General features: G+C 59.8%; 1 pseudogene across 1 annotated transcript in view; it reads left to right on the top strand.

The window, feature by feature from the left end:
- The first annotated feature begins 3097 nt into the window (after positions 1-3097).
- LOC309854557 (extracellular serine/threonine protein kinase FAM20C-like) overlaps positions 3098-24695 on the top strand; it is a 36136-nt pseudogene continuing 14538 nt past the window's right edge. The window contains exons 1-3 of the transcript XR_014316614.1: positions 3098-4017; positions 5830-6008; positions 14189-14267. The product of XR_014316614.1 is annotated as an extracellular serine/threonine protein kinase FAM20C-like (transcript). The remainder of the gene's footprint in view (positions 4018-5829; positions 6009-14188; positions 14268-24695) is intronic.

Here is a 24695-nt window from a genome sequence, read left to right as displayed (position 1 = left end):
TCCTGGATGAGTAATCCTTAGGAAAACATCAAGGGACTGAGACATGTCGGTGCCAGGACCTTGTGGGTGGGTCCCTCTGGGCCTCCCTCCTGGGCCCTTCTGGAATGTTCTCCAGCCATTTGGGCAGGAAAACCAGTCATCCTCCGCTGCTGAGCCTGCAGCCTCCAGGACAGTCTTTCCCCAGCAGCTCTGCTTTGTCACCTGTTACACCAACCCCAAAGTGTCCTTGTGGTGGGGGTCCCACATCACAGATGACCACTGTTCTGGTTCCCCCGTCCCTCACTCCACAGCCAGCACTGTGTATCTCCTACACTGGCACTCTTCCCTGGCCTCACCTCTGCTCTCCTAAAGGGGCCCTGTATTCAGGGCATCTCCTCGGCCAGCCCAGCTGGGGGCTTCGCACACCCAGGGGAGGTTCAGGGTGGGAGGCTCGCCTCCTTTGTGCTTTAACCAAGACCAAGGAGTGACTGGCAGACTTCTGGGTTATCCTAAGCACTTTAGAGCAAGCGGCATCTCCCCGTGCTGCCTGTCTCCAGGGACCAGCCACAAAGAACCTGAAGGCCTTACATCTACATCCAGGCCCCAGGCTGCTTGCCCCCGCCCCTGGAAAACCCCTCCCTCCACAGTCCTCTGGGACACCATCCCCCTCCCTAGCAGATTGCCTCAGATGGCACCCTGGGGACCACACTCCCGCTGGGGCGTCATCAGAGAACCCAGGGGCCCTGAGCACCTGCTCTGCTCCAGGGCAGAGCTGTGAGCAAGGCATGTTGGGAGGCTCCTACATAGTGAGGCCCATGCATTTTAGGGGAGACCAGCCATAGACAAGAACAGATGTTACTTTCAGGTAGTGGTGGATGTTGCTAGGAAAACAGAGTAGTGGGTCATTGAAACCATCTGGTCAGCAAGACAATGCCTCTTCAAGGTGATAGTTAAGGTGAACCAAGAACTAGGCAAGGGAGCCATCCAGTGGTGAACAGAAGTCCAACTAACACCTCAGCTCTCTTAAGAATCCATGGGGGGGGTGGTTGGGCATGAGACCCCGGGAGGCCCCCTACATGCTGTCCATGATTCATGGGGTCAGGCCTCCCCACGGCCACCCTGAGGCCACGTCCAGGGGAGGGCTGAGGGGGCCAGAGGCTGCAGAACCCCAAGGCCAAGGACACACTGTGGGGCTCATGGCTCTGCTCTCCCAGTGTAAGGGGGAGGGGCTCTTTCACCAACCTCCGTCTCATCTTGGACATCACCTCCTTGGCCTGTCCAGGTAACCTTGCCCAAACTTACCTCTTCCGCACACAAATGGTGCAGTGTGGGAGGGAGGAGGAGCTCTTGCCAGGTCAGATCCGCCTTCCCTTCCGGCCCCCTCCCACCTCCAGCTCTACCTTCAGCTCCGGATGGGGCCCAGTGACCTTTCCACTTCATTCGAATGGCTTCAGAGATCTTCACTGCGCTGGCCAGCTGGGCTGGGACACCTCTCCATCACCAGCATCTGGTGGGTGCCTACTGCATGCAGGGTAGGGACGGGGCCAGACACGGAGGGTCCATGAGTCCCAGGGGAGAAGCACCCTGAATGCAGGTAAGAGGAAACTGGCGTCCAGAGAGGGCAGCACAGCAAGTGGACAGGAAAGAGGGGCTCACTCCCATGCTTCCCCCCGCAACTCAGTCCTGCCAGAGAGGCTGAACATTGGCCGGGCCTCCAGGGCATGGGGCAGACAGATAGCCTGTTTGCTGGGCCGTGGATCTGTTTGGACTGCCTTTGCTGGCCAGGGTCACCTACCCTCCTCACCAGAACTTTAGACTGACATTCACATTAATATTCTCTACTGGGGGCTGGGGGCCCAGAAGAGGCCACGTAGAAGTGCCACGCCCCTAGGCCTGGGTGGCTGATTTTGGCACCTAGCCAAGCAAATGAGACACACACACACACACACACACACACACACACAGAGGCCAGTGAGGTGCGGCCTCCGCAAACACCAGGTACCTCTCCGTGCCAAGCGAATCCTAGCGCGGGGGCGCCAGCGCCACCAGAGTCAAGGCGCAGGCGTGTCCCCTTGGTGGGGTGGGGCCCCAGCCTGGAGCAGGAGCCGATCGGCATCCCCTCCGGATTTGCTGTTTGGGCGAAATACCGAGTTCCTCTCGTCTCTCCGGCGGCGCTGTGGCGGCCGGTCGTCCCCTCCTCCCCTACGCCCGGTGCGGGGCGCGCAGGGGGCCTCCCGGGGTGGGGGGCACAAGGTCGCCTCCTGGCAGGGAGCTCATCCGGCAGCGCAGACGCTCAGCTGCTCCGGGGAGGGACTTGGCCTGGGCTCCGGCCCTCGGCTCATCTGGGGAGGAGCCCGGAGGCTGCAGCTGGCGGCGGCCGGCCCCAGGCGGGCGGAGGTCCCGCGCCCCGGGGCCTGGCCGGAGAGGCCCCCTCGACAGCGTCCGCGCGCGCTCCCCGTCCTGCGGGAGCCGGCTCGCCGCACCCGAGCCCTCCGGCCTTTGTCTCTTGGGTCTCTCCGTCTTCTCTCGGCCACCAAGGGAAGAAGGCGCCCTCTCTTTAGCCGGCCGGGAGCTGCAGAGGCAACGCGGGGCGCGGCCGAGGGGAGGAGAAAGGAGAGCGAGCAGAGTCGGCTCAGGCCTGGCGGTGACTCGCGGCGCTGCGTCTCCGCCAATCTGCGGGCGCTGACGCGGGGGGCGGCTCCGCGGCTCTCGGATATCTGCTGGCCGGGGCGCGGGGCGCCGAGAGGCTCGGCCGCGCGGGCACTGCGCTCCGGGGACGGCAGCTGCACCTGCCCGGGGACCTCCCCGGCCGTTCCGAGCGCCCCCCAGACCCGTGCCTACCACCTCCTTGTCCCCGCGGCTCTGCGCCCTGCTCCCCCTCCAGGTCCCAGCCTCCGGACCGCTGCGTGAGAGAAACGAGCCTTGCCCGAAGGAGCCGCCCCTTCTCCGCCTGGCCGGCCCGGCGCTTGGCGTGGCCCACGGAGCCGCGGAGGGGACTGCACCGCGCCATCTCCACCGCCACCCACAGGCCGCCGCGCCCTGGCCTAGATGGGCCGCCGCGTCAGGCCCCAGCGCGCCGGATGAGCGCAGAGACCCCAAGCCGGCCGCTGAGTGCGCGGTGCCTCACCCGGCTGCGCACCCAGCTCCGTGGACCAGGGCCTCTGGGCCCGGCCGCTGAGGGCGCGGCCACTCCGAAGAGACGAGAGGGTACGGCCAGAGATGGCCGGGCGAGCGGACTCTTTGGCGGTGGGCGCCCTACACGTGGTGTGGGCGGGGGGACAACCCTGGAGCTGGTAGCTGTCCGACGCCAGATGGACCTTGACCTGTGCCTCGGCACTGCGTTCGTGCCAAGCCGAGGCTAGCTGGGGCACCGGTGGAGCGCTCTCTGGGAGGGCGCCCGGAGTCCCAGGCCGCGCTCTCCGGCGCGGCCATGAAGATGATCCTGGTGCGCAGGTTCCGCGTGCTCATCCTGATGGTGTTCCTGGTGGCCTGCGCGCTGCACATCGTGCTGGACTTGCTGCCCAAACTGGAGCGGCGCGCCGTGCGGCCCTCGGGGGAGCCCGGCTGCTCGTGCGCGCAACCCGCGGTCGAGGCGGCGGCGCCTGCCTGGGCCAAGGCGCGGGGCCGCCCGGGGGAGCCCCCTGCCGCCTCCTCCGCAGCCGGCGACGCGGGCTGGCCCAACAAACACACGCTGCGGATCCTGCAGGACTTCAGCTCCGACCCTTCCTCCAATCTCACATCCCACTCGCTGGAGAAACTGCCCGCGGCAGCCGAACCCGCCGAAAGCGCCTTGCAGGGGCAGAATTCCGGCGGTCCCCGGCCCCGCGATCCCGCGCACCGGCCGCTGCTCCGAGACCCCGGACTCCGTCGGTCGGCGCCGCCCCCTGGCCCCAGCGGGGACAGCTCTCTCCTGGCCCGGCTGTTTGAACACCCACTCTACCAGGTGCCGGTTCCACCGCTAACGGAGGACGACGTCCTCTTCAATGTGAACAGCGACATCAGGTTCAACCCCAAGGCTGCCGGGGAGAATCCTGACTGGTGAGTGAGGCGGAGGGCAGCTCAGGGTGGGTGCTGGCAGGCCCCACACCGTCAAGGAGCTGTTAATCTGTGCTCGCCTTCCCAGGAAATGGCCTTGCACATCCCAGGCCTCGTTTAAAGAGGCCCAGGGGCTCGGGAACCGGCAGGAACCCCCCTGGCAGAGTGCTCAACCCCCACCCCAGCACCCCTCTCCAGCAAGGGAGGTTTGTGGAGCAGGAGAGCATGCTGCCTCTTGCTCAGGGCAGTGCCTTTGTCTCCAGAACGACTGCCTCCTTGAGAAGGGCTGCTGGGTGGTTTGGGAGCTGCTCCCTGTGGAGTCCAGGGAGGGTCGGTGCTGACTCTGCGGGAGGGCAGGGTGGCCTGCGGGGTCCCTGCGGGGTCCTGGCTCCCGAAACTAAGTCAGGCAGTGCATGCACAAGCTGGCAAGGGAGTGAATGGGAGGGCCTGTCCCTAACCTTACACTGGGGAGCTGCTGGCGCCAAGCTTTCAGATGCTCGGGGACATTACTCTGGTGGACACGTCAGGAGAGTCTGCAGAAGCCTAATGAGTCTTGTAAGCTGGTGGCTGAGAACAAAATTAGCAGAGGGGCGTGCTGGCCCCAGTGAGGCATAACAAAAGGGTTCTCCCAACCGGGGTGCCCAAAGCAGCTGCCCTTGGAACCCTGCCAGCTGTGTTGGGTGACATCTTCATAAAAGGGGAGAAGCATCCTCAGGAGCATCTCTTTAAACTGTCCTGGCTTAAACCCTTCCCCCTCGCCCTCCTCAGCCACACAGACCAGCATGAGCCCATGCTGCAGCCCGGAGTGAAATATTAACTAGCAGCAAGGCCAGAACAAATACCTGCTGCAGGTAGATATCACCCCTGCCATGCAGGGGGAAGGCCGTCGCATAAAAATCCTTTCTACCCTGAAATTTGACCAGGCCCAGGCTTTTCCATCTAAATACACCAAAGTGTTTGGTGGCCTCTGAGCTTTGTGTGCTGGCCAGGTTCAAGGAAATGCTCAGAAACTTGAGAATCAGAGCAGTGGCCCAGGCTCAGGGCTCCTCACAGGAGAGACAGAGCCCAGGACTGGGGGTCCAGGATGTGGCCCCTGTGGGAGAGGACTTGGGGCCAGAAGGATCTCGTCTGCAGGTGGGTTGGAGCTAAGACAAGTTCCACTTTCTGTTTGGCTCAGCAGCAAATAGGCTTTGTCTTCCCCCAGAGGGGCCCGTTGCCTCCAGAGATGTCAGGGCCATGTGGGCGGCAGGTCCTGACTTCGGGTCTCAGCTGGAGCGAGTGCCTACCTCTTTCCTCGCTCCCCACCCAAGACTGCTCTCGTTAAAATCAAATTTAGCTTCTTGCATCATTTCTCCCTTTGGTTGTTGGAAGCAAAACAGAGCGCCCGGGGAAGGTTTCTGACAGGCGGGGTGTGTCTCCGGCGTGCACACGGTTCGTGGTCAAAGATGGCTCGCTCATCTGTCCCCAGGAAGAGCTGACAGCCTCTCAGACCCCAAGCTGACATCACACTTGTTGGGCTGTTTCGTGACCCCAGGGCAGACGTGGTAGGGCCTGGCACGGACGCTCTGGGCTCGGTCTTGATTTTAGTTATAGCTGTCTGGACGTCTCCTGACGGTAAGTGAGAATTACAGTTTAGATATGTTATTAGTTAGTAGAACAACAGCTGCAGAAAAAGTAGGGACGTTCGCAAGGTCCTGTTTGGGCAGAGGCATCTGTGAACACATCAACGTTTGTCTGGATCCACAGTTAGAACCTTGGCTTTGGAACGACTCCATTCTTTCCCCGCTGATTCTGGGTCCTCTGCATGTCCTGTAGGCCACGTGAAGGCACTGAAAATGAAGACTTCTTGCCCACGGGGGAGGCGGCTGTGGACTCCTACCCCAACTGGCTCAAGTTCCACATCGGCATTAACCGGTATGAACTCTACTCCAGGCATAACCCAGCCATCGAAGCCCTCCTGCGCGACCTCGGTGCTCAGAAGATAACCAGTGTGGGTAGGTGCCCTCCCCGAGCTTCCCGAGGGCGTCAGGGTGCTGGGGGCTGGCTGTCCTTTGCAGGGCAGCTGGGGAGCCATTGCACCTTGATGGAACGTTATCTCTGGAGTGACCAAAACGGGCAGTCTTCTAGAGGGACACGCCTGCAGGGCCTCGAAGGGAGGGGAGGGACACCCTCGATGCTGTCCGTGTGGTCCAGGGGCTACCGCTGCCCTCGCTAGGCCAGTGAGGGAGGGACAGATGCCGCACAGCCCTTCCTGCTACGTTCTGCTTATCCACCCGAGGAGAGGCACTTTCCGGAGGACAGGTCTCCCTGCTCCAGGGGTGAAAAGGGGGCTTGTGTCCCTGGAGGCCGGGGCCACTCCCTCAGCACAGCAGGGAGACAGGGCAGAGCTCCACCAGCCGCTCCTTCAACTTCCTGAGCACTGGCAGGGATCAGGGCTCAGCTCTGTCTCAGGCAGAGGCCTGTTCGCTTAGTAATTCAGAGGCCACATTGCTGAGCACTTTGAGATCTGCTGAACTGGACAGAAAAAAGGCATCCAATTACTGATTTCAGGGAAATGTGTCCCCAGTGGTTTCAGAGCGTGGAGGTTCGGTGCCATTGTTCCTGGGCCTGTAGGCGATTGCCTGTGAAGGTCCGCATTAGTCACCGGTGGCTTGAGGAGGCAGTGAGGGACGGGCTGTGGAAAGAACAGTCCTGGGGGCTTTGCAGGGAGCTGGCCTAGGGACACACAGCCAGGAGTGGGGTGGACGGAGGCCAGCCGGGGTAACGTGAGGGTAGATCCTGTCCCCTCCCAATGTGTAGAGCGGGCAGTCAGACTCCATCTCCTTGGTATTCCTCTAAACAACACTGATGCCGCACGGGTCCCCGTGTCCTGGGGCTTCATCCACTCGCTGAGACAGGGGAGTGCAGCTGGCAAGTGGGTTTTCCAGACGTCTCTCAGCACTATTTTTGGCTATTTCTGCCCAGTACTGAGCTGTCTCTGGGGCACCTGCCTGGCTATGTGGCTTCTGTCTAGCGCGTGATCGCCCCCCTTCGTGAAGGGGAGTGCGCAGGAATAAGCCGGGGTATCCTTTCTTAGCTGATGCACAGGAGGGGTCTGAGCATCTCCCCAGAGCCCAGGCATCTCCGGCCCTCCCCGTGTGAAGACCAGACTCCCTCCGGCCCTCCCCGCAGACGCCACAGCCTTCTGGGGGTGCTGGGAAGCAGTCTGTGTGCACGACAGAGATTGTCCCATGGACAGGCACAGCCGGGGTGCCCCCCTTCACTCCTGAGAGTAGACAGGGCCATTAGAGAAGTATCCAGGGACTTGACCGACTCGTTCACCCGTTCAGCAGCTTTCCTCGGACACCCCTGGCCTTGGAGACCCCTTTCTGGGTGGTGGGTACGAGCATGAATGAGCCTCAGTAAGACGTCTCTTCTGACCTGAGAGGCCCGGGCAGGGGGACAGGAAACAGAGACGCGGTAAGGAAGACTAAATGCCTTGAACACGATTCACATGGCTCTGGGAGAGGTATGGAGCCCCTTGTCTAAGAAAAGACGTCTGACCGGGGCTTAAACAAAGTGTAGGCGTTAGTCATGCAAGGCAGCAGGGCGGGGCTGGGCTTTCTGGGAAAACAAGAGCAATGTTTGAAACTTTAGAAATGGTTTTCAGGGAAGTACAATGTTACAAGATCCCGCTCCACAGCTGTCCATGGCTCCCCTCTCTGCCTCGGTTTCCCTATCTGTCAAGTGGGCTTGTGGCTGCTCGGGTACCTTGCATTTGTTCTGATAAGACGGTGCCCGTGACCAAGCTTATAAGTAGTAACTAGATCTTTGCACCCTGTGCATGCCGGGTCCCCACTCAAGGGCAGGGTCTGGGGTGGACATGGGGCTGCGGGGATTCCCAAACGTGGCCAAGTTCACCGTAGCGCTCAGGGAACAAACAACCTGCAGCTGTTTGGAAGGTGAAAACAGAGCCCAAAGAGCATCCCTGCCAGTAGGTGTCGGTGTGCGGGGAGGGTGGAGGGTTTCGGGGGCAGGCCAGGGCCTCCTTGACCGCAGCAGCCTGTGCGGACGAGCCTGTGGAGGCCTTTACCCCGCTCTCCCTGCTGTTTTGGTGAGCTCCCCAATGAGTTTGCGCTTGTGAAAAGGCCTGGTCCACAGGGAGCAGCAGGGGAGGGGCCAGCCCTGGGCTGGGCTGCGGGCATCTCTTCGCGATGCACGCTTTCCAGGCTGTGTCTGCCTCCGCGTCCAGTCGGATGTTTGACCCAAGCCCCTGCTGGAGACAGCAGCCCCTAGTGGGCCCTTGGCTTAGCAGAGCTGGCCGGGCCAGTTTGGAAAGGGAGGCCCTGCTCCCAGCTCAGGTCTCTGTCCCCTTACCGTCTACCTTCAGTGGTCCCTAGGAGGGGCGAGCCCAGAAACACCGTTGGGACCAGGAACGGCGCCTGCAAGTTTTCCAGAGCTTCCTGCTGGAAGAGTCCCGCTCACTCTCCCCATTCAGAGCCACTGGATCCGCGTGGCGAAGCCCGTGTGGCCTCCGGTACAGCAGCCGCTGCGGGCAGGTTTATTTATAGCCGGGCTCCTGGCTGCTCTGTAATGGCCGTTCACTGCCTTTAAACAGGCTCGGGACGTTATCTACCTCTGTTCAGCCTGAGATCAGGCACGCGGCGCCTTCGGCTCCGGCCGGGCATCATTAAGTAGCTCTCGTGCACAATTACGGGTGCAAAGGATAAATGACACAATTAACTGCTTTGTAGCAGGGATTGCTGGAAAGGGAAAAGAAGTCACACCGACTCGGAGAGGACTCAGACGGCCTCTGGCTGAGAGATGCCACCGCTGTTCCCCCCGGGTTGGGACACAGCTGTGGCAGGGCCTGAACAAAGGAGCTGTGGTCCCCAGGACCCGAGTCCTGGGCGCTCACCCATCTAGCTAGCGTCCAGGACTGACGGTCACGAGCTCCTGGGGACAGCGACTGCGGCTGGGGCAGCCCAGGGCGGGCAGCTGCCTGAGGGCCTGGGTGCTGCCCTAACTGGTTAGAGGCCGGCTCCTCAGGAGGGCAGTTCCAGCCCCAGAGAGCTCACAGTCCCCCTCCCACCCTGGGTGGTGGCAGTGGGTCCCAGTCTCCAGGTCCTGGCTCTCCCGCATGGAGGGGCGGGGGCGACAACTGAAAATGCTCAGTTTGCCGGAGGCACTAGGTCCTCTGGGAGGAAGGACACAGACCACCCCAGACCAACGGGAGGGAAGACTGCAGGCAAGGCAGGCGGAAGGTGACAAATAGCTGGGCGCCTCCTCAGTTTTCCCTGCAACCGTCTAGTCCAAGATCAAGAACAAAAGCCCAGTCAAGGGCCCTGGGCACCTGCTTTCTCCATCTCCAGCAGACAACAGCTGGGCTCTGCTGGGTGTGTTCCCATGGTGTTCCTTCTAGCTCCAGGGAGGGTGCCGGATGCCTGCTGGGGCAGTGCCCTCTTTCCTCCCTTAAGTCAGTTTAATTATCATGATAAAAGTGAGCGGCCACACAGCAGTCTTGAGAGGGGCGGGAGGGGGGGCAGTGCAGTTACTGCTCCAGCATCCTGGGCGTGCATGCGAGGGACTGACGTCTGGTGGAGGCCTGACAAGGTCTCACAGCAGGCCGAGCAGGAGGACCCCAGCCCTCAGAGTCTCCTCCAGTCCCTGGCTCGTAGCAACCCCCTCAAGGCCAGCCCCGGGGTGTCTCCCAATGATGGACAGATAGACACACACTGTGCTGCTCTCTGAGGGCCCATGTCTCTCAAGGCCCAGGGGCAGGAGAAGGGGCTCTGCATGGTACCCAGGGCTCTAGAACACTGTGATCGGGGGGAGGCGTCTGGGGTGGGCAAGGAAGACCACGGCTGACCTAAGGGCTCCTGGCATCACATCCCCCAGATCTGAGCCATCCTGGGCCTTGAGACAAGGCAGGGCTGGGAAAAAATTCAGACCACTTGCCTGGCCATGATCCCTGAGGACAGGCATGGCTCACACTTCTCAGAGGAGGTGACAGAAGCCCCCACGGGTGGCCTGGCAGTGCCTTACACGTGGGCGTGTTTGCGTGGGCCACCAGTCTCTTAAGCAGATTTCTTTCCTTTAAAAGAGGTGGCTCACCAAAACATGGGTTGGGGGTTCCTGTTAGAAATGGGGAGCCTGGCGATGCTGATCCTGGCTTCCACGGGAAACCAGTTGCTGAGTGATTCAAGTGACTTGTCCCTTCCAGCACCGAGGTGTGCAACGCGGGATGAACTAAGGACAGAGCCCAGCGTCCCGTGTCTCCCAGCGCTCACGCCTCCTTGGTGTGGTGCCATCAAGTTCCCCAGCTGGGATGGCACCCCTTTTCCTTTTGGGTCTGTCTCTCTTCTCCTGGGGCTGCTCTTGGTGCTTGGTTTACACGACCCTTCCTAGGAGGACCCTAAGAAATGCAGTTCCCATTCTGGGTCTTCTGAGGGGAGCTGTGTTCTGGGGAAAGACAGCAAACTCTCCGGTGTCCAGATGTCTTAGTGCTCATGGCATACAAATATGCAAACATTAGCATATTAGTTCTGTTAGTATGTGTGAGCGTGTATAACTACTGGTGCATGTCATTAATGATCGGTAGTCCGTGCTAATTGATACCATATATGAACGCGTAGCTGGCAGATATGGCTCTGGAGGGACAGCAGGAAAGACAGAGCCGACATCCGTGGTCTGGATGGTGGGATGTGCCTGCAGGAGGCAAGCAGGGGAGGGGAGAGCATATATGACAGGTGCCCTCCATGGGGCTTGAGGGAACCAGACCCCCAGTTAGGTGCCCCTCGTGGGTGCTGGTGATTTGAGGACAGTGAGGCCCAGATTTGGGTGGGGCCGTGGAGATGGAGAAAAGTTGGCTGATGGGGCTTGTTTGGGGTGAGTGTCTTCTGGGGACGTGGCCACTGGAGGCCTTAGCGCGTCCACGAGCCCACAGTGGGCTCACTGCTCAGTCAGGTGCCCCCCAGGGCAGAGGTTAGCCATGTTTCAACAGGCCTCTGTCCCCTGAGAAACATGGAGACCCAACCAGGTTAGGGAACATCCACCAGCTCTCACACGGGACCCCTGCTGCACACCTGGCTTCTCCCAGAAGTTGGCCTCCGCTTCCACGGCCTCTCTCCGACACGGGTGCAGGCCAGATTTCTCAAGTCTGACTTCAGGAAGAAACCCCAAACTCACACCCTCCTTCTCAAGGGCTGGTTAGGGTCCAGGCTCTGCCACCGGGGCCCTTGGCCCTGACCCTCTCCCCAGGCCCATTGGTGACAGCAGAGCCAGGACATTCACCCCAAGCACAGACCTGTGGGGGCATCTGCCTCCAACCCATCCCAGAGGAACACTTGGCCTTTGCCATGACTGCTGGCCATTTGCATGTGGGCTTTGCCCGTACCTGATTTCCAGATGTCTCCAAGTTGTCAACCCCAGCGTAGCAGAGTGAATAGTGGCCCCGAGTGGGAAGGCACATGTCCCCAGGCAAGAGAAAGGTGGTGTCCAGGGCCACTAGCAAAAGCCTGGCCTTTGCAGATGCTAAGGCCCATTAATTTCTAGTTACTTGCTTGGTCTGTGGAGAGGAACTGGTAATGCAGCAGAAAACACAGGTCAGCAGGGCACTCAGATCTGCTTCCAGAACAAGAATGACTCAACCGACCAGATTTGCATAATAATTTATTATTCAAGAAAACCAGGATTGCAGGCCCTGGAGAGAGCTGATGTGCTGTCCCCGACAGCACATGTGTGACCCCAGTTATTACATGGAAATGGGGACATCGAATGGGGCTTAATCAGGCCACTAATTTTCTTAATGATCACTTCTGTTTTCATCTTATTAAAAAACGTAATAAATGTTCATTGTTGAAATTTAGAAAGCACAGATAAGGGAAAAAAGGAAATTAGAACCCTCTGTGGTTCTGCCCGTGGGGGGTGAGCACTGGGCTGGGGCTGGGGCTTCTTAATTGGGCATCCAGATTTTCTCACGTGCTTGCATACACACCTTCCAGAAAAGGCAGCTCACACAGCACACACGCTTCCTAAGCTGCTCTGCTTAATGATAAGATAAGGAGCAGTTTGCCACATCGTTCGAGAGTCTCTGGTACCGTTATGAGGACTACGTAGCATTCCCTCCATGGGATTCCCCGTGCATTGTACTTCTCCGTGGGATCCCCCCCTCCCAAGGGCTGCGCCTTTTTACCTTATTTCCAGTGTTCTGGAACAAAGTGGAATTTTTCAGGGGTTGGGGGTTGTTTTCTGAGGCTGCAAGAGCCTCCCACAGACCCAAGTCACATACTGGTCTAGGGCACCGGTGCCCTCAGCTCCACCTGCTGGACCCCGAGACCAGGGCGCGTCCAAGGCAGCCAGGCTCTCCCGGCCACAGACGTTGCAGAGGAAGGAATGAGCAAGTGGCTGGGTTGGGAGCCCAGGAGTGGGGCTGGGCCTTGGCCCTCCCAGAGGCCACGAGAGCCACCCAAGATGCTCAGGGAGCTCAGGACGCCTGGTCCTCCTTTGCAGTCCCGTGACAGTCTTGAACAGGCCATGGGCCCCGCCCCATGCCCCATTCTAGATGCTTCACGAGCATTACCCGCTTGCTGGTGGTAGCAGTCCGCTCGAGGCAAATGTGATGGTCCCCCTACCCCAACTCCGCTTGGTCTAGCTGCGTATGGTCGACCTGTAGAACTGACAGATTAAGTCATGCATTATCCTTACGTGTCTTGACATTCACCACGGCGCCATGAAGGGGGCCAAGCAGGCACCGAGCAGGCACCCACCCCCATGTGGCTCCCGCAGCATGGCGCCCCTCATTCATCGCTACTCACCTGGCCTCAATCTTCACTTCCATGCACGTTCCTCCCCATCCGTCACTGCTCTGGCTGGAGTCCACCTAGGTTCCTCTCTTCCCTCCACACCCCACACCTACCCCCACATGGTTCCTTGGACCCCCTGGTATTTCTTTAGTTTTTCCATTTCCCCCATCTCTGCCATCCAAGCCACCGGTGTCCACTCTGGCTGCCTTAGCCTCCTTCCCCCGGCTTCCACCTTCCATCCTCGCAGCCAGCCCCCTCTGTGGTGGGGGACGGCATGGGCCTGGTTCCTGGCCGTTCTGCTGCCCAGCGCCGACCACTCCCTCCCTGTGGAAAGGACCCACTTCCTTCCTACCCACTGGGCTGGGTGGACCTCAGGACCTTCCTTCAGGCTGTGAATGTGCCTGGCTCCCTCCTTCTTCAAATCCTGTGTGTTCGGGCCAGTCTCTGTCCTCGCTGAGAGCGGCGTAAGTGTCACCTCCCCAGAGAGGCCTTTCCGAGGGCCCCTCAAGCCTGCTGCCCTCTTGCACAGAAGCCTGAGGTCATCTCCATGTTTACACTTTACAGTCTGTCCTGCCACACGGGCGCAGACTCTGGTGGGGATACCTTGCCTGTCCCTTGTTCCTCTGGCAACAGTGGCACAGCTGGTGCCTGGCATGGAGGCAACAGGCCGTGTGGCCCATTTCCCATGGTCTGGAGCCCTCACCATGTGGAGGTGCGGCAGGCGAGCCAGCTCGGCTCCTGAGGGGGCCACAGTCCAGGCCCAACCTCTCACCCCACGGTTCATGGAAACCCTTGAGTGTGCTCCTTCCTTCAGCTCCATCAGCATAAAGGAGAGCCACATTCTGGGGGGAAGAGCAGACATTTTCAGGAATTCTTTAGCCTCTGAGCTGGCGTGGCAGGTGAGAAGCCACCATGATGCTTTTGGAGTCCTCCATCCCCCATAGCATCCATGTGGAGCCCCCTGTGATGAGTGGGGCCTTCGGTCTCCTCAGACTAACCCCACTCAGGCTTCCTGTAGAACCCCAGAAACTCAGACTGGGCAAGCAGTGGTGTGGGGTGGGGCAGGTGGGTGAGTAGGTCATGCAGGTGTCTGGGCAGGGGAGGTGTTGCCGGTGGGTGCATGTACGTGGCCAGCCTTCCCAGAAGCTGCCCTCTGGCCGTGGCTCAGACCATCTGAGAGATTCTGCCCCAGCATCTGATGTCAGGTGGGAGTGTGTATCCGCATTATTGCAGGAAACCCCAAACTTTCCAGGCAGTATGGGGGCCCTCAGCCACACCCAGAGGTCCAGGTGGGGCTGTGGGACCAGGGTGGGAGCTGGTCTCACTTGCCCACAGAGGGGGGAGTCTGCACGCAGCAAGTGACCCCGTGTCTCTTTCCCTCTCCCTTGTAGCCATGAAGTCGGGGGGCATGCAGCTCAAACTCATCATGACATTCCAGAATTATGGGCAGGCGCTGTTCAAACCCATGAAGTAAGTGCTGGGGACCAGTTGGGACGGGGGTGCCTGGTGCCGAGACGGGTCTGTGCTGGAGGGAGCAGCACCAGGTTTCTGGCGGAAAATGCAGCGTTTCCTCCCAGAGGTGTTGTGGGCTGAACTGTGGGGGACTGCTCTGGGCTTTCTCCCCATCGAGGCAAGTGAGCAACCTAGGGGTCTGGCCCCCCAGCCCCTCCTCTCCCTGGTGTCCCCAGTCCTCCCTCTCCCAGCCCTCATCAGATCATTCCTACCCCGGTGAGCTTTAGTGTTGTAAACAAGGAACCGAAATACAGACACCAAAGAATGCTCCTAAAGAAGGTGACTTTGGCCTCTCCTGCATGGCTCAGGGATCAGGCGACTTTTTCTATAAAAGGCCCGCCAATAGGTATTTTAAGTCTTGTAGGCCATATGGTCTGTGTCTCAGCTCCTTGGGTCTGCTCTCCGAGCCCAGAAGCAGCCAAACAATGGCTGTCAGTAAAGCTTTATTTATAAAACTCGCAGGAGCTGGATTGACCACCACCCCCCCACCGACTGTAGTTTCCTGTTGCATAAAGTAGAGACCATGCTACCAAAATAATTAAGGCCTTCAGTGGCACATGAAAATCTGTTCCTGGTGGAGGAGTATTTGAAAGCCAGGCTACCTCAAGAAAATTCACGAGGAACATCCATGTTCTTCTTCTTCCTTTTTTTTTTTTTTTAAAGATTTTATTTATTTATTTGACAGAGAGGTTACAAGTAGAGAGAGAGAGAGAGAGAGAAACAGGCTCCCTACTGAGCAGAGAGCTTGATGTGGGGCTCGATCCCAGGACCCTGAGATGATGACCTGAGCCGAAGGCAGAGGCTTAACCCACTGAGCCACCCAGGCACCCAGCATCCACGTTCTTGATGACCATCCTGATGATGCCAGGGCTCGGGTATCCCATTGGGGCCCAGGTTGCTCCACCATCTCCTGGGAGGGCCAACAAAGCCATTTGTGTGCTGGCTAGAGGGAGTTCATTGCATTTAAAGTGTGGGTTGCACCCTCAAGTGCCCACAAGGACCATGCAAGTTGTGTGAGCCTGCTGGCAGGGGGGAGGGGGCCGGCAATCTGCCAGGCACGGACTCCACCGGAAGGGGCAGCTGCCTGTGTTCACCAGATCTTGACCATCTGTCCTAATATGCAATTTTCAGGATAAGCTCTCTTTTCATAATAATGGCTCTCTTTTTCTGCTTAACTTTCAAATTTCAAAAATGGTGGTAACTAATTGAGAAGCATCCCAAATGCCTTGGAGGCCACACAGAATACAACTGCTAGTTGGTAACTTGTGACCGAAGGTATGATCTTGGGTCCAGGGTGTTTCTGGGACTCTTGCTCCCTTTCCTTGGGACCGACGTCCTGTCAGGGTCTTCCCTGAGGGTCCTGTCTGGGATTGGGGCTGCCTGGAGTCTGGAGCAGGTGGGGTGAGAACATCATTCACACAGGCGAAAGGAAGGACAGCAGGACAGGTTGGAAGCCCAGGACTGTGGGAATCTGAGGCAGATGCTCGACGCCAGGATGTGGTGAAGCCATCCCTGCTACTATCAGGGGTCCATGAGCACAGGCACCTCCTTCCCCTTGTCCATGCAGAAAGGGAGGTTCCCATCTCCTCCAGGAGAATTAGTAGAGATAAAGGAGCTGCGATGGGCTTGGCGGTCGCAGGAAGACGGCTGGATGCAGGAGTGTGGTCAACCAGCTCTCCTCAGGAGAGATGATTGGGGCGGGTCCACACAACTGGAGGGTATGCAACCTAGGGCTGGGTGTGGGTTCCTCGTGGAATATTCTGGAAGGAAACAAGGCCTGGGACGGGCATGGGCTCTTCGTAGAACTTTCCAGCTGCCTTGGGCTTCTTCGTGGTTTTGGCTCCACTGTTGAGGGGAGACCGTTGGGAGGCTGCAGCCTCTCACAGGGAGGCTGAGGCAGGAGGGCTGCTTCCGGGTTGCTCGATGCTCACATCCCCCCCGTGGGATGACCTGTGTGGGCTACCATTACCAGCAGTACTGGTAATGCTGCCAAGAGAGCAGCAGGGGCAGTGTTCACGGGCCGCGGCAGCAGTTTCCAACAGGCCCCGCAGAGGCCGGTGCACCCCGTGTCTTCATGACTGGCCTTGGTTCTTGTTGTAAGCGTCACAACCTCCAGATTCTTGTGGAACAGGTGTGCTTTCCAGGGCTGAGGGCATGTGAGTGTGTTACACAGCGTCTCCCAGCCCCATGACGACTCTACCAGGGCCTCCCCACTCTTCTAGGCCTTTCTGTGGCCCTCACTCTCAAAGTTTCTCTGGTGTGCATATGCCACGGGTGTGGTGAGCACTGATGGGGGGAGTGGCCATGCCCCCTTTGCTGCCACAGAGCCCCACAGAGGCTGCTGCAGCTCCAGCAACATGGGTCAGATCCAGAGAGTCTGGGTGGATGAACGTATGCCAGAGGATCTGAATACGATGAGCGTGTTTTACTAAAGAGACAGACCCCCCCACACCCACACGGGGCCAGAATTAGCAGGAAATACTCAGTGGGCCTCATGGCTGAAAGGTCATGCTAAAGTAGCTGCCAGGGACAGGCCTCTCTCTCTCCCCTTCTAGAACATCTGCCAGCCGAAAACCTGATATTAAACAGCTTAATATATCTCCTTGATGGCAAGGTGGTTGTTTTCTGCTATGTGAGTGATGGGAAAATTACCCAGGATGGAAAGGCTAATTTTTGCTTCTGTGCCTTCATTTGGTGAGTCAGGGATCTGCTGTGTTCAGGAGGAAAAGGGAAAGCGTTCACCTTGTCTGGTGCTTTGCCTCCCCGAGGTTATCCCTGGAAATGGGAACCGGGGCCCCTAGGATATCGGACCCTGGTCCCAGGAACCTGGGTTAGCCTGAATGTAGCCTTGTGTGTCCTTGTAAGAGGGGAGCAGGGATTTGTCCCAACACCCGCAGCTGGCCAGCTCCTGCCTCAGCCTGTGAGTGGGGCCAAGTCTGTCCTTTAGAGTAGATAGTCAATGGTCAGAGCATTCCAGGGATAACAGTTACATGCAAAGGGCCTGGGGCACCAAAACAGGCTCCCTCAAGTTCTGCCGACTCTCATCACAATGGACAGATGGTAGAAGTGGGACTTGGGTGGCAGCAGGTTAGGGGGGAAATCGTGATCCTAGGTGCGTTGGGGCGCCGTGGGGTGCCCTCAGGGCGAGCAGGAGTGACGTGAACCACGTTGTTCCTGGTGATCAGGGAGGAGACACTGGTGGGTTGTGCTTGTGGACATGCCCTGGATGGGATCCCCTTAGGCAGGAGGTCCAGGGGGTTGGGGATCACCCAAGCAGCCACACTAGGTCCTCATCTGGGGAGGGTGTTGGTGGGGAGCCCTGGTGAGCAGGGGGCCCGGCACAAGGGAGCCGTGGCTGCCTGCTGTGTGTGCCAGCATGGACACACGTGTTGCCCGCTGAGGGTGCTTGCCCGGACACCTGCAGATGGGCTTCCTGGGAGCTCCTTCCGGGCGTTCCCTTCTCTCTGCTTCTGTCCTGCAGGGTTTGACGGGCAGTGCTGTTCCCTGATACACACAAAGTTTAGGTGTGGCCCTCCTCTGTCTGGGCCTCAGTTTCCCATCTGCAGGGAACTCAGGGGGCCCCTAGCTCTGCCTAAGATGCCCGAAACAGCTGTGTGACAGCTGTCTGTGCCCCGAGCAGTCCCCCAGGGGCCCCTTCCCCAGAGTCCGACCTGGCAGTTGGCTGTCGCTTCTGTTCTGGCTCTGGTTTGCCTGGTCTCAGTCCCCGTGCTTGCCGTGTGGCACCCACTGACTGGGCCAGCGTTCAGCACCCTCCCACCCCTCCCAGGACTGCACGCCTCCTTCCCTCTCCGTCAGCCCAGAGGTGTGGTAGTGGCAGCGGCAGCAGCAAGGGGGAAGGACCATGGGTCCTTGCTGCTCCCCGAGGAATCTCCCCTGAGCCGCCTCCCCTGCCACGCTGCTCCAAGGGGGCTGGGGGCGCACCTGCTTCCGGCCAGCCTGGAGAGGGCATGCAGGGCTTGCCGACCCCTCTCCACCAGCTGTTCTCAGGCATCAGTGGAGAGAATGGGGCCCAGCCCACACTCCACGCAGCCTCCCACATCAGAGCCTTTCTGGGGCGCCATGGGGCTGATTCAGGCCCGTGGACCCGAGTGCACAGCCTGAACCAGGCCTCCCGCTTGCAGGCTGAGACCTCTCTGACTGACTGCGATCTGGGGGGGGGGGACGGGGACACTTCGCAGGCTGTCATGAAGGTGGAGGGAGTGACTCCGCACACACAGCTTAGATCATAGTAGGAGCTGGATACGGTTGGCTTTGCCTCCCCCGCAGGCTTCGGTAAAAAGCTGCCAATTTCCTCTATTTTTAACCAAGCCCAAGCTTTCTGTTTTCCCACAACTTAAAGAACACTGAGATGTTAATAGTGACGGGGGAACTGGGCGGGGGTGGGGAGCCTGCTTGTAAAGGAGGAAGGGAGGGGTTCTGCTGTGTTGAGGACGAACTTGAGCGTGGAAGTCACAGCTGTTGGGAGCCAGGACCTTTCTGGGGCCCGGGGGACTGTTCCTGCAGCCAGACCTCCAAGCCTGCACACAGCCTCCCCAAGTCCCCAAGAAGCTGGGCACCTGACTGGCTCCGAGTCCCTGGGCCCGTCCCAGTACCCAGAGCTGGAGCCGTGTCTGACCTTGGGAGGGGGAATCCCTTAAGAAAGAACCCAGCACTGGCCATTTCTACCTGTGTGATTCTGCACCTGCCTTTTCCCCTTGGCTGACCTCAGACTTCCTTGTCATTAAAATGGGGACAGGGATGGGAGCCTGGGGTGGGGGTGCTACTTACTAGATTCCACCTCTCTTTGGCTTCTGGGAAAAGAGAGGCACCTTCTCCCCAAATGTTCTGCGTCAGTTCCTCAAAGTCTCAGAAATATCGCGGGGATGGCATGACCAAATCTGAGGAAACGGACCGGATTTCATAACTGTTCCAAGATTGCTAAATCCCATGTCCTTCCTGCTGCTTCAGGGCTGCCAGCGGCTCCGTATCAGTTCCCTGTGCTTCTGTGGCAGGTTACTGCAAATGCAGGGGTGTGAAGCCACCTGAACCGTCCTCCCGCAGGCTCGGAGGTCAGAAATCTCAACGGGATCTGCCAGCTGTGTTCCTTCTGGAGGCTCCGGGAGATCATGTGTTTCATTGCAAAGGAAGGCCTTAGGCAGCCTCTTGAAGCTGGAGGAGGGGAGGAAACAGCGTGTCTCCCAGAGCCTCTCTTCGAAGCCACCGCTGTGGCCTCTTCAGCCATGAGACCTCCCTCTGCTTCCTTCTTATAAGAACCCTCCAGATGACATTACCCACCCTCCACCCCAGACAGTACAGGATCGTCTCCCCATCTCTAGATCCCAGACATAATTCCATCTGCAAAATTCCTTCTGCCCTTTAAGGAAATTCAGACCAGAGATTTCCTGGGAGAGTCCAACATAGCAGTCATTCTCACTTAAGTATAAAAATGCATGATCAGCTTTATGGTGCTTCCTTTCCAGCAAAGGGACGGAGTTTGGGTGTGGTCAGCTCTGGAGACGGGAAGAGAAGGAATGTGGAAGTCTGGGAGGCCCCCAAAACTGGCCCTGAGCAGCTCCTTGACAGGTTTAGCAGGCCTGGAATAGGATGCTCTGAGTACCCCTGGGGGCTGCCTCCACTGCCTGCTTTCTCGTGGCCTGTGCGACCCAGTACGCTTGTCTGCCTGGGTGGAGGTGTGAGGTTTTAGGAACTTCCTAGAGAGCAGGACTGAGACCTTCCCGGGATCCAGGCCTCCGGAATTCACCAGGCTCTGCCCGTCTTTCCACCCTGACCCTCCATCACTGCTGCCAAGGCTTTTCCCTGAAACCGTGCGCTTGGCTGTGGTTTGTGCCTGATTCCTTAGCCGCTGTTTTCCGAAGAAAGTGAGTGTACACTTTTCCATTTCCCCGCTGTTTAGGCCTGCCCAGGGCTGGGGCGGTGCGGGGGTGGGGGGCTCACTCTGACCTCAGCAGCTGTCGGGGTGGTGGGTGGCTCCCAGGTTCTGACTGCTCCGTGTATGGGGGCAGTGACCCCCAGGAGGGTGACCACACGGGGAGGCTTCTCCTGCCCCTGGGCCCGTTGGAGAGGCCGCCGCCCGCCCCCCAGCCCTCTCAGTCCGCAGGAAAGGACGGCAACTTGCTGGCTCTGTGCTCCCAGGTACCCAGTGTTCTAGGAAACGCTCGTCCTCAGCCCGGTCTCCCCACCCCTCGCCAGGGCAGGCACATGCTCTGGGTGCCTAGCCAACCCCGGGGTGTCTGATAGCATCTTCTTTCCACATTTCCATGCCCCACACTCCAGGAAGAAGCCCGGTGCCCCAGGCAGGCCACGCCCTTCATCTGCCCTGCACCGAGTCTGGCTTCCTCCATGACACCTGGAGGAAGGAGAGGCTGCCCGGTAACTGGGTTCAGCTGAGTGCAGTCTCCCGCCCGTGCAGCGTGCTCAGTACTTTTCCAAAGGGTTTTCCCTAAAAGGCCAGTCGGCCGCAGCCCCTTCAGCTCTCCAGCACCGCCCGGGATGTGGCAGGAAGCGGGCGGACCTCGCCACCGAGGGCACCATGTCCCATCTCCTCCTGGTCCCCACTCCACACAGATGCCCCCATGCTGTCCCCTGCTCCGTGGCCCGGGCCAGAGAAGAGTCCCCGTGCCCCCTGCCCCATGCCCCCAGCTCTCAGATCCCCCAAGTTCTCCTCTCTGGCTGGTCGGGGCTCCCTGCAGGAGTCCTGCTGATGGCCCATGTCTCGGCACCCGAACATGCAGGTGGCAACCAGCTGGGTGGATCCTGTGCGCCTCCTTCTGTCGCCGGGGGTGCAGAGCTGGCAGATTTCCACTCCCCTTGTTGATCTGGGCATGGACACTCAGCAGGAAGACCAGCAGGGAGCCAGCCTCGTCCTCCCTGAGCACCCCACCTGCCCGTCCTGGGCCTCTTCTGGCCATTGTTCCTACTTCAAGCTCCCCCGTGTGTGGGAGTCCTGACCACTCTGAGGACAGGAGCGGGGTCCGCTGGCCACGCCCAGAGCACAGAACCCCCTCCCAGGCTGGGGAAGCTGAGGGTGGGGGCTGAGCACAGTCCCTCAGCACCCCCGGTGGCCTTGGGGAGCCGGGTCTGCATGGGGCTGACCTAGCCCTTTGCTCCGGCCCACAGGCACCGTGTTTGCAACAAGCAAGCGGGAGGCCCACACTGGAGCCCACCCTCCCCTTCAGGTGTCTCCTGAGTTCCCTGCTCCATCCTTACCAGCACTGATTAAGCGGGGCCCCTGCCCAAGTTGCTCACAGCCTGAAGGAGCCTTAAAGCCACTCACAGGCGTGTCACACATCTGGAGACGCGCCCAAAGAACACAGAGGCCCCGGGAGCACCTCGGAGCCTCTAGGAGGGGAGATGAGCCCTGAGCGCACAGACAAAGAGCACTTCATCTCCACTTCTCCACCCTTCCGGGTCGTTCTGGGGAGGGGCATTGGGAAGCTAAGACGGCCAAGCCGAGGCCTGTGTGGCCTCGGGGCAGAAGACAGAGCTGCTCCTGGTGTGAACAGCTGGAACGCAGAGGTCGAGGTCGCTGGAAAGCCCTGAGGTGGGAGATGTGAGGACACCAGAAACTGTTCTGGAACCTGGTCACAGAGCCTCTGGGCTTGGCTCTTCCCGGAGTGGCAGGGCCCAGAGCCACCTGCTTTCCAGGTGTGTGACCTGATCGGAGTGGGGGGCTGGCGTGAGGGAAAAGGAAGCAAAAGCCAGAGTTGGCAAATAGAAGTGCTTCCTCTTTAGCCTCACAGCTAACGCCACTGCACGTGGTGCTGGTGGTGGTGATGAAGGTAGAAACTGAAGACGTGCGGGTGGGAGAGCTCGGGGCCGCAGACCGATTTGTGTCCATTCCCTGTTCTTCCTCTACCTGTTCCTTTGTTTATCGTCCGCCTGTTCTGAAGCAGGCACGCGGCTCAGCCCTCCTGCCCCAGGCCCTGCAGACCGTAATCTAAGGTAGCAGTGCCCTGTTCTTCCGCAGAAGGCCCCAGCCGGGGAAGCCTTGCCGGGCTGCCCGGGAAAGCCCGTGGGGCTGAGGCCGATCTTGGGGAGCATGGGGGAAGCAAGCCCAGGCGCAGAGCCCCGCACAGGCAAAGGTGCAGAGATGGAGAAGTCCTGAGTGCTGGGTCTGGGAGAGGTTTGTTGATGCTGGAGGCGGCAGGGGTGAGGAGAGAGGAGGGCAGAGCCGAGGAGGGGGCCAGGAGGTGTCTGGTGGCAATAGTCGGCGTAGGGAGTAGGCACCAAGGAGATGGGGAGATGAGACGTGTGTTGGGGTGAGCCTGGCCAGCACCCTGGGGCTGCCTGCTTCCCCCACCCCCGCCCCCTTGGGGCTGCTTCCTCTGCTTCCCTCCTGCACGGGCCCTTGGCAGGCTGATCTGGCTAGGAGGCCGTGGGACTGAGCATTCAGGAGCCGAGGTCCGGCCACGGAGTGTGCAGTGGGGCTGCCCCCAAAGGCCTGCCTGCCTCTAGGCCAGGAGAGGGGCAGGGGGCGGGGGGATGGACCAGTCCCGTTCCTCCAGCTTGAGCCTGGAGTCTCTTCCCCCACAAGGAAATGAAAAGATTGCTTCCCGCCCCCAGAGGCTTCTTCATGGGAGGCTGGCTGTGCCAGAGAAAAGGCAGTGGACAGGGTCCTAGTTCTCTCTGAGACCCTTCTGACAGCCTGCGCCGGTGAGGGGGCCCACACGTGTGTGTGCACGTGTGTGCACATGTGCACATTGGTCTGCAGCAGGCCCCACCCACAGTGACCCTCAGCGTCATCACTAAGCCCGCTGCTCCCTGGGTCTCAGTGGCCCACATACGAGGACAAGGCTTTGGGGCCCCTACCGGTGTGTGCCCGACTGGGCCTGAGGACCCTAGTTACTAGTGTGTGTGTCCCCACGCTGACGGCTGGCAGTGGACCTCTGCCTACAGAGCCCCAAGAAGCAGCTGTTCCCACTCCCCCATTCGGGTATTGAGCTGGGCCTGGGGACACGCCTCTTCTGTGGGGCAGCTGGGGGAGAGGGGATGTGGATGCGCGGTGCCCTGTGGGGCCACACAGGCACAGGTAGGGAGAGGCCTCTGAAAGGACAGAACTATTCCAGAGGGCCTTCCTGGAGGCGGTGGCCACAGGTGGCCTTCTGACTGAGAAGGTGGAGGGAGGGATGTCCAACCTGCAGAGCAGGCAGAGCCACATCAGGCCAGGGACCCCCGGGGTCAAGTGCATGCGCATGGCCCTGGAGAGGTGAAGCAGAGAGACAGGCCAGCAGAGAAGGATCTGGGCCCAGTGTCCTACTCAGGTGATGACAGACACACACAGAGGGACAGAGGCACTAGAGAGGCCTCATCCACTCGAGCTGCCTGCCCGGGACAGCAGCCAGAGCCAGGCTGGCCTCTTTGTGTTCAGTCAGAACGGAGCACACACTCGGGCACCTTTCGAGTCCCTTGTGGCCACATGTGGACTGGTGAGATGGAGAACATGCCCATCCCCACGGAACGTGCTTGGACAGTGCTGGGCAGGGGCCAGGGACAGAGGCCGCATCAAGAAGCAGGCTCAGCCCCGCAGGACAGTACCCGCAAGGTGGGGAGGTCCACGAGGATCGCTGAGCCCACAAGGTGGGGAGGTCTGTGCTGCCCAGCAAGGCCAGCCGCAGGGCCTGAGTGGGCATCATTCAAGTCCCCATCTTGCGGGCTGCATCCCATGTGAGGCCCTTGGCCCTTGGTTGTCCCCATCCTGTGTTTGCAGAGCAGGGAGGATCCCTGGCATTTGGTAAATCCTTACCAGCTCGAGGCTGAGCTGTATCCATGGCCCAGCCTAGAAAGTGCCTCCTGTGGACACTGCCCCCACAAGTGCAGGCGGGGGCACAGAACACACCTGGATTTTGTGCCAGGAGCGTGTTTGCCCTGACACGATTTTGCACATCCCCGGATTGCTGAGGTCCAGCACTTGTTGTCATCATGGGTCCTTGCTGCTCGGGTGTCTGCTAAGTACCTGTGTTTACAGAATGATAGTCCCCCTTCCAGAGAGCCCTGTCCGGTGGCCAGGGCAGAGGGCTATGTGTTAATCCTGGGGGAGGGGCTGTCTGCAGCTCACTGTGGGGCACAGATGTCAGACTCAAGGGGGTCCTAGAGTTCATTTGTCTCCTGAGGGGGAGACCTGGAGGCAGGGAGGTCGTGGGTCGTGCCAGGGCTGCACACAGAGCCAGCCTGAGGAGACTCGGCTGTGCTCACCGCCCCCCACCCGCAACGTGCTACAGAGTCGTGGGGCAGCGGCTGGGACCAGGCTCTGGGTTTGTGGTGGGCCATCGCGGACTGGAGCACAGCGTTGCTCTAGACAGAGCCTTCCTGTCTGCTTGCCAGTCCAGGAGGGTCCAGGATGAGCCTGGACATCTTTGCTGTGGCATC

The sequence above is a fragment of the Mustela nivalis genome (genome assembly GCF_964662115.1).
Source record: "Mustela nivalis genome assembly, chromosome: 19".
NCBI classification, from domain to species: domain Eukaryota; kingdom Metazoa; phylum Chordata; class Mammalia; order Carnivora; family Mustelidae; genus Mustela; species Mustela nivalis.
This window is presented reverse-complemented; position numbering and strand designations above follow the sequence as displayed.